Below are 13,114 nucleotides of genomic sequence, written 5' to 3' on the forward strand. Positions count from 1 at the left end.
TTTATATCCATTTTGCCCTGGGTACTACAGCCCTTGTGTGTTTGAGATCTTCCATCACAGCCTGTAACACACACTTACTTTACCACTCAATTCAAACTCTTCTGACTCTCATCCAGGCCAAGTTACTTCCTACATACAGGCTTCTGCCAGTTCTGTGCAGTTCTGTGTGTGTGTGCTGCCCAGCAGGGGGGAGGCTAAGAATTTTTATTATTTATTTATTTATTTTTTTGCTAAAAGGCTGCTGCACGTTCACATGCATGGGAACAGTTTCTTCCCCTGTAGGCAATGAAATAACCCTGTGCTGATCATTCGCAAACACTATGCGCATTTCTCTTCAACATTACAGAGGGTCTGTGCAGAAACAAAATATGACATATAAACCAATAACTAGAATGTTTGTCATTCATCTTCAAATTTAAATACTTGCTAACTTGGTGTGTTTTGAACAGATTTATCAATACACCGATAAAGTACAGAAATGCATACATAAAAAAGTACAACAATAGAGTAAACAATAGTTCATTACCGTCCACCAGCACTTTTTAACATATAAGCCAGATTTTAAAGGAATAGTTCACCCCCCCCCCCCTCCCCCCCAAAAAAGAAACAACAACAACAAAAAATATATATACAGTTTATTCACCCTCAGGCCATGTAAGATGTAATTTTTTATTTATTTATTTTAAATTAGAACAGATTTGAGGGAAATTCATCATTACACCACTTTCTCACCAATGGATCATCTGCAGTGAATGGGTGCCGTCAGAAAGAGAGTCCAAACAGTTGATAAAAACAGCACATAATCACAAATAAACACAATTCCAATCCATCAATTAATGCTTTGTGAAGAAAGAAGCCTCATGTTTGAAATTAAACAAATTCATCAAGCATTATAACTTTAAACCGTCACTTCTGGCCAAAATACAAGTTCATAATCCATAATAACATTGCCTCCAGTGAAAAAGTCCATGTCTGTTTGTCATCTCAGATCAAAATCCTGTCACATCATATGTGCTTAGAACTATTTTGGACTGTTTCCACTTGCTTTAGACGTGACTCAGACTTGATAAGGTAGATTTAGACCCAACACTAGTAAACAGCAAGATCTTTTTGCATTCCCAAAGCCTCTGTGAATCCTTGCAACAGGATTTGGGGGTCTCACATGACCTTCTTTTTCCACAATCACCAGTTTCAGGTGTTTCAGCTAAAAAGACACCCTACTATGACCTTTCAGCTTTAAAGTTACGTTTGAAAGGCTGAGGAAAAATGCGAAACAGACATAACAACAAAACAAATGCCCAGGGTGAAAAGCATAAATGGACTGTTGATCTTACAAAAAAGGAGAAAAGCAGACAAAACTCTGTGATGTGAACAAACTTGAGTCTGTTCTGATAAGTTGGTGCTCAGTACACGCTAAACACTGAGGTTAGAAGCATAAAAAGCAGCAGGATTGATCTATCCACTGAGGAAGGGGAAAAAACAGCCCTGCAGAATGAGTGAATGAATGAGACTAAATGATGTATACTACTTCATTACCAGCACATTTGCTTTTGGATGGGCTCAACAAATTCACAGGCAGACAGCAAACAGACTGGAGTCGAGGGAGGTGTTTGGAAGCCCTCCTGCTGTATTTCTGCGGGTAAACCGGTGTCTTCAGCTGTTTTCACACATTCAACTTAGTAAATTACCGTAAAATTATCTGATTGATTTTTTTCAGCAGTTAAGTGTCAACCAAAAATCAGGTCTGCCACATGCTCATGCAACAACTTTCTGTCTTTTTAAAGAAATGTATGGCTTCATAGCACTCCCTAAGCAATCTCAGATAAATCCCCCAAGCCCTGTCCTCTTGATTTTGTCAGAGAGAGCAAGACTACTATTACACTTCAAGCAGCTCCAGCTGTCAATATGAAACTTTGCAATTGTGCTCTGACTTCATTTTGTAAGCTATAAAGTAAAGAAATAAAATTGCTGTTGTAAGGTATTAAATCATACTGTTAGACATGAAGTCAAAATTATGAGAAATAATATTGCAATGTGAGATATAAGGTCACATTGTAAGATATGAAGTCAATATTATGAGAAAGTTGCAATTATGAGATATTAGGCCACATATATCAAATTTATGAGAAATAAAGCTGCAACTGTGAGATATAAAATTGTACTGTAAGATATAAATTCAAAATTATGAAAGAGCAAAGAGCAAAAAAGTTCCAGCTGTGAGAAATCAAAAGTATGAAAAATAAAGTAGCAATTATGAGATATAAAGTCATAATTATGAGAAATAAAGCTGCAATTTTGAGATATAAGGTCATATTTTGATACAAGTCATAATTATAAAAAATAAAGTTGCAATCGTGAGACATGAGGTGACATTATGAGATATAAAGTCTAAATTATGAGAAATAATAAAGGTGAAGTTGTGAGATTTGTGGTCATAGTGTGAGATATCAATTCAAAATGATGAGAAATGCATTTGCAAATGTGAGACATAGGTTTGCATTGTGAGAAAATATTAGAAAACATAGTGAAAATTATTAGAAATATAGTTGCAATTGTGAGATACAAAGTCACATTGTGAGATTAGAGGCAGAAAAAGGATATCACAAGCAAACAATCCATTAGTTTATGCCATATTTTGCACACAAAGAACATTATTATTGTTAGGAAAGTAACTTGCTGTTTCTTCTGCTCATGCTGTGAGGAACCATAAAGATTCATATAAATAGGAGAGATAAATTAATGCGGCATCCCACGGGGAACATCTAGACTGATAACACTGCTACATCATCATCCACAGTCTATCCTAGATTCACATGGGAAAGAATAATATCATAATACCCAAACAACTTAATTTACATGCCAGGTTGTGCATGAATACATTTTTACAACTTATTTACACATTACTATTCCCAAGCAGCTCAATTGCACCTCCCAGGGCGATCCCATTAAATTAGGAAAAACTCTGCAGGTAACAGAAATTCAATTTCCTAATTCAGCTCGTGAGAGAGTTTTCATTTTGTGGTTAAACCCCAGGCTCACCATAATGGGCTGGCTTCCATTAAAAGTTCAGTTTTATTTGCCTGCCTCCATCGCCTCGCACTATTATGTGGTGTAAGAAGAGGCATACATTGTAGACATGCAAATATTCAGTGGCTTGAGCTACAGTGTGTAAAATAATCTTCATCTGAGGATAAGCGTAGGCGTCCTGTCCTTCTGGTTACCTCAAGATATCTGCACAAGCTTTTTGCACCTTGTTTACATCAACCATGAGGGTATGAATAGTGTGTAAAATACATTATTTTTCAGATTCAGAAGTGGCTCCACCAAGGCCATTGGCTACATAATGTGCTCTCTCACTCATCTTAGAGGGAAAAAAGAGCATTGATTGGAAACACTCTAGTTCTATCCAGAGTCTGCTGCGGAGTTGCCATGGTAACCTTGCAGAGATGGCAAACTTGCAGCTCTTTGCCTCACAGATCCATTGTCTGGTGCTGGTTAAATAGGACAGAATTGTCCTGTGTTGCTAGTACTGTGTGATGGATGGACCTGATGTTGTTAGGTACATGCACTCGATGTCTCTGCATATATCTGTTTAAGAAGGTACATATGTAATTTTGGAAAAATACTACTTTCTGAGGCAAATAGTATTTATGCAGAGGTAGGAGGGCATCAAAGCATGTCTGAATTCAGAATTTACAGTACATCCTGCCTTCATACGATTTTTTTTTTTTTAAGGATGCATGTGTAAATGTATAAATGTGCTGTCTTCAATATCCCCCAATTCTGTCTGGCGGATGGTGGAAAAAAATACAAATAGAAGTCATGAATATAAAAGTAATAGAAAATTCTGTCATCATTTGCTCACCCTCATGTTGTTCCAAACCCACAGCCATGTGTAAAATATGTAAGAATTTTTCATGAGATAGCATTGGTTATTCTTTGAAACACAAATTAAAGCAACTTTATGTAGCAGAGTGAGGTGTAGACCCAGTATGATTGGCTGGCATTCCCCAGAACCTATCAGTGTTTGTACTTAATCATGATTGGTCAGTTGGGTAAGATTCACGAGCCACTTAGTGCCTGTGTAGTGCATATAAAAGGGAGAAGTGTTTGGTTGCTTGCTTGGGATCCATCATGCTTGGTACTGCCGCTTTGTGACATATGGTGCTTTGAGTGAGTGCTAACAGTTGGGTTATCCTCCTGTCTGTCTTGTTCTGGCTGTTGGCCAGTTTTCAGATATGGGCCTGCAAATATCTGTAATTTTGTGTGGTGAGTGACCATGTGTATATGGCCATGTGGCCACCTCTCTCTTTATTTTGTCATCTTATTGTATGTTACTGGTAAAGACTTGTGATGTATTGTGAAGTGTTGTTGTATGGTTTTTATTAACCATATGTTAATAAACTGATTTTTGTTTTATCGGTCTATCTTTATGCTCACCCTGCCTTTGGAACTGAACCTGTGTCCCTTTTAGAACTGTTATATCACGGTGTTTTCCGGATGACATAGTAGGATTTCTCTTCTCTTATTGGTAACTTTCATGACCACCCGACCGCTCCCTGACACATTTATGTAAGATTTTAACTTGTAATATTATTTTCACAATCATACTGATCATAAACTGACTTTTATAATAAAGTGACTGGCCTCTGTTTTTCTTTTCCACCTTTACCTCTAAACTTCTGTTCTGGGAATATGTAGGTTTGATGAGCTGGTATGAAATTCTGTGAACAGAGATGGTACTAGGAGATAGCAAGGTCTGTTGTTCTACCATTAGAGTAATGGTCAATTTTGATCATGTGTGCCTTGATGATAAATCACATTACAGCCTTGGAAGTCATTAGGTGTTGTTCATGTGGAAGGGCACATCCTTGTAAGGCTGCACGTAAAGTTCTGTCAAAGGATGTCTCAATTTGAAGGATTCTTAGTAGACAGTCTTCATTTTGCATCCTTCATTCATCCTGTTTTGTATGATGCATCAATATCCTTCACTTTCTTCAATCGCCCATAATCTGAAATTAACTGAAAAGGAATTGACACTGGTCTTGTTCAATTTCATTATGCAAAAAAAAAAAGACATAAAAAATATTTGTTTATGTTGTAAATTAATCACATAATGCTAAACTGTGTGTGTAGACCACTGAAGGACAACAGATAGTTGTAGCGTGTGTACAGCCCCCACTGAATTTCTGCCAGAATTGTGTGACAGTCACTGTTTATGGATACCTTTAGAAATGAATGAGAAGTGCCATAAACTGAATCCTGTCGAAAATTTTTCTGTGACTTGTCTTTATAAAATGCAGAATTTTCAGCATAAACATAAAACATGAATAAATCCAAATCTGTTTAATGTCAAACATGTTGAAGATTAGTCAGTTGCTGACCGATTCATTACATGATGTTGTTTTCCAACAAAAGCAGTTTATTCAGTATGCTGAAGTGAACCTCCACTGACACCCATTACAAAACAACAGCAGCAACAACAACAAAACAGTTACTTTTAAGATGTTTTTAATGAAAACTGAGAGGATTCTATACCTCCACTAAAAGTTCAGGTAACCAAATCTATATGAATTGAGTGGTTTATTCAACTATATGATTTAATTTAGGCTTTAATTTACATAAATACATAGTGTATCACAGATAGTACAAACACAGAAAAACAAACCACATCAGCTCTTGTGCATCACACACACATTTGAGATTCTCTGTTTACGATAATGTTGTTTACCATATTTGATGTGCCCTTATGTGCATTGATCATTATATGGATGTAAATAAATGCCTAAATTAAATCTGTTTATAAAGTAAAGCTATTGTATCTCTTCACATGATTTTGATTTAACGGCTTGATTCATATGGATTCATTTAACAATCATTCATTCACTTTTTGTTTTTGCTGACTGGATTTTTAATGAAGCGACAGAAACCTGTCAGGTTTTATTAAAAATATTTTCATTTGTGTTTTCGAAGATTACCTGAAGTCTTATGGGTTCGGAAAAACACGAGGATGAGTAAATTAAGAGGAACTTTCATTTTAGTCCTTACAGGTCCTACTATTCCTGTAGGATTGCATTCTGCCGATAAATTAGCATTGTAGTCATTAAATATTTGCTTGGTTATGTCTAAATCTCAGTTGAATTTGCTTCTAGCTCATTAGATGTGACATCATGGTGCCTTGTGATCTGCTAACAAGTCACATTCTGTGTTATAAGAGATCAACACAACAAATATTTTTTTTCAAGCTGCTATTGTTACTGCTGAATATAGTTTATAGGGGTCATATGATGCAATCCATGAAGTACATCTCACCAGCAAACATAAACTCATTCAAATCCTTCTCTTCACCCTCTGAGGCAGAAGTCTCCAAACTCATCCTTTCTAATCATCCTGCTACTTGTCCACTTGATCCTATTCCATCTCATCTTCTTCAAGCCATTTCCCCTGCAATTGTACCTGCACTCACTCACATCATTAACATATCCCTCCACACTGGTGTTTTCCCCCCATCATTTAGACAGGCTCGTATAACTCCACTACTTAAGAAACCCACCCTCAACCCATCTCTTTTAGAGAGCTACAGACCAGTTTCCCTTCTTCTTTTCATTGCAAAAACACTTGAACGAGCTGTGTTCAACTAAGTCTCTGCCTTTCTCACAAGAACAACCTCCTTGACAGCAACCAATCTGGCTTCAGAAGTGGACATTCAACTGAGACTGCCTTGCTCTCAGTTGTTGAAGCCCTAAGATTGGCAAGAGTGGAATCCAAATCTTCAATACTTATCTTGCTTGATCTATCCGCTGCTTTTGACACGGTTAACCACCAGATCCTCCTGTCAATCCTACTAACAAAGGGCATCTCAGGAACTGCACTCCAGTGGTTTGAGTCTTACCTATCAGATAGGTCCTTCAACGTATCTTGGAGAGGTGAGGTGTCCAAGTCGCAACATCTAACTACTGTGGTGCCTCAGGGCTCAGTTCTTGGACCACTTCTCTTCTATGTCTACATGGCATCATTAGGTTCTGTCATTCAAAAACATCAGACGGTAGCTGCTCGCATCTAAGCTTGTCTAACAGACATTTCTTACTGGATGAAGGACCATCACCTTCAACTCAAACTTGCCACGACAGAACTGCTTGTGGTTCCAGCAAACCCATCGTTTCATCACAATTTCACCATCAAGTTAAGCACATCAACCATAACTCCTTCAAAAACAGCCAGAAACCTTGGAGCTAACTTTTTCAGACCACATTGCTAAAACTGTCCGGTCCTGCAGATTTGCTAATTTCAACATTAAGAAGATCAGGCCGTGATCATGCTAGACACATGCTGCACAACTCCTTGTTCAAGCTCTTGTTCTACCCATGCTAGTTCTATCAAACCTTTACAATTAATCCAGAACATGGCAGCAAGATTACTTTTTAATGAGCTGAAAAGAATACACGTCACACCTCTGTTTATCAATAAAACAAATATTAAAAGAAATCTAACTACCTTTCTAATCTTTTTGTATTCTATCTATTTTATTTTAATTTATTATACAATTATAATAAAAAAAGACCTCTAACACTAGCTTGCTCTATTCTTTTTCTATTCTATCTTTTTTTATTTTATTTACAGTATTATATTATTTAAAAGCCCTTGCTACGTGTACTGCATTTAAGCTAACTGAGACTTGTTTTAGCACGTATAGGATTGCTCTTTTGTTCTTTTTCATTGCTTCCATTGTGCTCATTTGTAAGTCGCTTTGGATAGAAGCGTCTGCTAATGTCTTTGGATAGAACAGTCTGCTGTTCAATGGGATAAACCTATATTCCATGCTGATTTGGTCAAGTACGAGACAGTTGGTTTAGATGTATACTTTGTGCAATATTTTCTTTCTGCCAAATGACATGCTGATACCATATAACACAGAATAAATATAATGTACTTTAAACTGGGAGTTTTCAGGCTTGAAATAACAGTTTCATGGAATAAATGAAAGAAACAAAAAATAATATTTTTTTCAAAAATAGACTATGTACTTTCCAATGTTGGAATGATAAGGGACTAAACCATTGCTCACCTTCATTTTAACAGATGCTGTTTTGTTGTTTGCATTAGCAAATTAGCAAATTTTTTCATGTCGCAGTATTTTTAGTGAGGAATGGCTCTTCGGGTCATCATTTGTTCTTTTAGCTGCCTCTGTTTCCTTGTTGTCTTGGTCTCTGATATATTACAGGACTGTTCACACTCTACTCCCCTCTCAACACAATGCCAGATCTGGTCTTCAGGGGATGCTGTGTGAAGTGAAGGGGAGTAAGAATCTCTTCCTCAATTTAGGTCAGCTTTCTGACCTACTTAGGACCCACTGATTGGATTCAGTAATGCTAACCAGACCCACTTTCCTGGCTTTCGACACTTCATAGAGGAATGTGTTTAATCCAAAACGCCACATGTACATGTATGCAGAGTCAAACACTGAGCTTGGCAGAGCATATAAATAAAGATGACGTGATTGTGAACTAAAAGTAGATTGTTGATTCCCGCTATGAATAAAATGGGAGGTCATTTGTTAGAGCTTGTCATTGCATTTACTTAAGATGTGCCCTTAGGACCGACAAGGCTTGGATACTTGCACAAAGACATGGATACTAAAGCTCACTGGTTTTTATCACAGACAGACTGATGCAATCTTTATGGAAGCCTGTTTGCGCCACAGAATAAACAAATCAATAAGGCAACTGCAACTTTATCTCACAATTCTGACTTTTTTCCTTGCAATTTTGAGTTTGTATCTATCAATTCTGAGTTCATATCTCGCAATTCTGAAAAAAATAAAATAAAAATCTGAAGTGAGAGATATAAACTCACTCAAATAAGCGAAGAAAAAGTCTGAATTGTGAGATCACAATTACTTTTTTAAATACTGGCAAAAAACAAACAAAAAAACGGATTTAAATTAAGATTTCTGAGAAAAAATGGTCATAATTGCAAGAAATAAACTGAGAATTCTGAGTTAAAAAGTCTCAATTGTGAGATATAAACACAGGGATAGGAAAAAAATTCAGAATTAATAATTTTGTAATAGGCAATTATTTATAATTTTACTGAAATATTTTAATAAAAGTAAAAAATACACTGTACACCTTTCTGAATATTTAAATATAATTTCAAAATATTCTTTTGGATGCACTATAGAAGTCACTTTAATTGTAATATTCGGTCTCTACAAGAAGAGAGCGTCAGTGGTCCACTGCGTGAGGAAAGTGAGTCGCCAGCTGAGGAAAGTGAGGTGAGAGTGTACATACTGATGCACCGCCGGTCTATCAGTGGTAAACTCAGTGGGTACTGGCAATTGTATGGTGAATTTCAGCGACAAGTGGGTAACCTTATTTTAAATTTAAGGACCATTTATTTAGCGTTTTCAGATCACTATTTACAAGGTTTCAAATCTTGAAAAGCAATCTATACACTGGGAGAACAGTGACACATTCGAAACATAAAGCACTTAAAGCACGGCTACGTGCGACTGTGTTAAGTGCATTTTTGGGAAACGCACATGAAACAATAACGGACGATCGTAAAATGACTCGTAGAAAACGGTCTTCAGCGCTAAAATCGATCGTTATCGAGAAACGCAGCCCAGATTAACGAGTGGCTTGACACAAACCGTACCGAGGCAAACCCTACAGAACTTTCTTTTGTGTAGGCATAAATTATGCAACCTACCAAGTGAAACATGTAGTTTATCAAGTAAATATTAATTTACTTCGCACCTGCACTCACAACTTAGAATTTGTGCACTGCAGCGCGGGGAGAATGTATTAGACAAGCGCAGACCACTATTCATTTATGTGAACATAGGTAGTTTTAGACAATATGCTGAGTTTATTGAATTCATATTGGGTACTGGCCATCTAACTGATAGCATAGAATTTTTTTATTTTCGCTGCCCACGTCACAGAACAGCTGTGTGACTCACAGTAGGAGCAATGGTGTATGGTTCCTTAAAGAATCACAGTCTTTGAAAGATCCATTATTATAGACAACAATTCACTGACCAATTATTATAGACAGCAACTTGATTTTATCTGAGACAGATTTTATTTCTGAATCAATTAATGAAGCATTTTGAACGAATAGATTGAATAAAAGGCTTCTTTATTAACACAATGAAATACCGCCACCTAGTGGTAATATTACTTTCATAATTCAAGTATCATTTTCATTTCATTAATTGTTTTTTTTTCATATTTCTGTATTAAAAATGTTGTATAAAACATTAATCTTAAATCATTATACATTTGTAATTGCTATGTAAATGCACGTACAGCTGTCTGATCAGCATTAAACTGTTAATACATCTATCATACAATAAATAGCCTACAATAAATACATCAAGTATCATCTCTGAATACTGATTTAATTGGTAACAGCCTATTGTCATATTATTCTAATGTTTTTTATGTAAAAATTTAATATGACAGGTGCCCCTTATGGGAAAGTTAGGCTAATTTCTGACACTGATCTATGGTTTAATGTTTGAAGTGTTATTTCAGGGTTTTGATATGTTCTTATAACTCAAATGAGTTTACATTCAAATCATGACGTCGAATTTACATTTCACTAAATTTAATCACTGGAACAAGCACTCTGACGAACCATTAACGCCGCCTTCACACTGGCAGTTGAAATCAGCTCCGATACGGCAGCGAAACGACCGGAAGTCATTCATTTTCTATGGAGATTCGCAGACCGCATGCGAATGGGTCCGAACCAGGTGCGAACGAGTGCAGTGCGAAAAAAATCGTGTCCGTTGGCCATCTGGATGCGTTCAAAAAATGGAACTCTTGCGAAAGGCTACGGACGGTTCCTATCCGACAATTCCAGCGGAAGTTGGCGTTGCTATGGTACTGATAAACAAACCTGAATTCTTAACTTTTAATAAAATAAATAATGATTTTATAACGACAAGTTGTCATGTCATTTTTTCATTTTAATGATTTTATAACGTAATTTATGCAGTTAATACAATTAAATAATTAAATATTTAAATATTGTACAATTCAATGTTGTGGCCATTTTCCGGCTCATTCACATACAGCCAGAAAATTATATTATGGCTAATCGTAGACTTGTCAATGCTGTTGCTGTTGCTGTTGCTCTCCTATACTGGAGAAGCAAGCAAAAAAAAAGAGATCCATGTGGGTAAAATACTACCTGGCAGAGAGGTATCAGTACGGGGAGTTTCACCGCCTGGTGGGTGAGCTGCGTCTGAACAACGGTGAGGATTTCAGGGAGTATTTCAGGGTGTCGCGCTGTCAGCCTTTCCAACCTTTCCGCCATTTTTGTTCTACTCGGTTCCGAGGCTTCCGACACTTTTCACCGTTGTGTACGACGTCCACTGGGGGCGTATTGCGTATTACGGAGCTGATTTCAACTGCCAGTGTGAAGGCGGCGTAAGGCCCTTTCACACCGGATGCGTAACGAAAAAGCGAAATGAAAAAGCGAATAGTTCGCGTGCGAATAGTTCGCGTCAAAACCATTCACATCTGCCGCGACGTGAATTTGCGATGTCTGTGACGTTCAGAGAGCTTCAACATTCCAAAACTTTCGCGCCGACAGTTGAGAAAATGGACACTTCAACATCATCATCCAGTGAAGACGAGCTTTTCATTTTCTTTAAAAGACAGAAAAGAAGGTTTTGGGTGCACCCAGTCCTAAAGAACAGAGAGTCTGAAGGGGAGTATGCCAATCTTGTACAGGAGCTAAAACTTTATCATGGCCGGTTCCGCACTTACTTTCGGATGTCTGTGGGACAATTCGAGGAGCTCCTTCAGATAGTGGCACCGCATCTGACGAGACAAACCACAAACTTCAGGGAACCAATTGATCCGGAGCAGCGTCTGGCAGTCTGCTTAAGGTGAGCTGTCCTCTTAAAAACATCAGCCCATAGAACACACACACAAGTAATCAGAAGATCCGTCATTTTTGCTGTGACGTCACCTTTGTTTCCTTGTATGTGATTGGTTGAAGCCTTTTTGTCGCCTCAAAAGTAAAAAAAAAATCGACATTGAAGCGAAAAAAATAAAAGTCGTTTTTTCGCCTCAGCACATTCGCATTCGGTGTGAAAGCACTCATTACACAAACAGCTGATCAAAAAATAAAACCATCGCGCGAATTATTCGCGCGTCAAAATCGCGTCCAGTGTGAAAGGACCTTTAGTCCCATACTAGTGGGAAAACAACCTATGATTTCCGAAAATTGCATAAAGTGCTCTATGAATAAAACTCAAAATAGAAAAATAATATATGTGCTAATTTATATTCATATCTGTCATTTTATTTAAGTTCCCCCATGGTTTAAAGTGCAGCATATTGTCTAAAACAAAAGTTATGACTAATGTTACATGTTGACATAAATCTGCGCTTCGCTACAATAGGCTACATTCTCCCCGCGCTGCAGTGCGTCGCGCAGCTTTGCCAGACAGATTTTGATAGGTGGGTACTATAATAAAACAGCCGTGTGCCAAAGGAACAAAATGATGAAGAGAAAGAGATAAAATGTAGTAGAAATAAACACGTTAAGAATCCGTGGGACTCCTATTATGTTTTTAGGACTATTATTATGTTGTAATGTTTGGTTGACCAATCAGCGGAGGGGGGCGTTTCATTACCGCCCACATGTAGGGATCGAATATTCAAGTTGTTTATTCATTTTCTGTCCCTGAACGTAAAAACGCAAAAAACGAAGCCGAAGTCTTGATTTTTCGTTTTGTTTGGACAAATAAAAAAAGAAAAATGTGCAGTTTTTTCATTTTTCAGATTTCAATATTAAATTAAAAAACTAATTATATGAAGGTACACGGACCACAGCGCCACCTGCTGTTGTGGAGTGCGAATTACATGACAGTTTACTGGCATGTGTGTGGATCTGAAGGCATTTGCGTGTGGATCAGCAAGGCGAAAAATTAGTGCCTAAAGTCATGTGACAGTTTTTCGTACTTGTAGAATTTTGTTTTGTACTTGAAGGTTTTTTTTTAATTGAAGGATTTTTTTTGTACTTGAAAGATTTTAGTTTGTACTTGGAGGATATTTTTGTCATTGAAGAAATACGTTTCTTTGTAAATATA

This window comes from Carassius carassius, chromosome 12 (assembly GCF_963082965.1).
Source record: "Carassius carassius chromosome 12, fCarCar2.1, whole genome shotgun sequence".
In the NCBI taxonomy this organism is placed as follows: domain Eukaryota; kingdom Metazoa; phylum Chordata; class Actinopteri; order Cypriniformes; family Cyprinidae; genus Carassius; species Carassius carassius.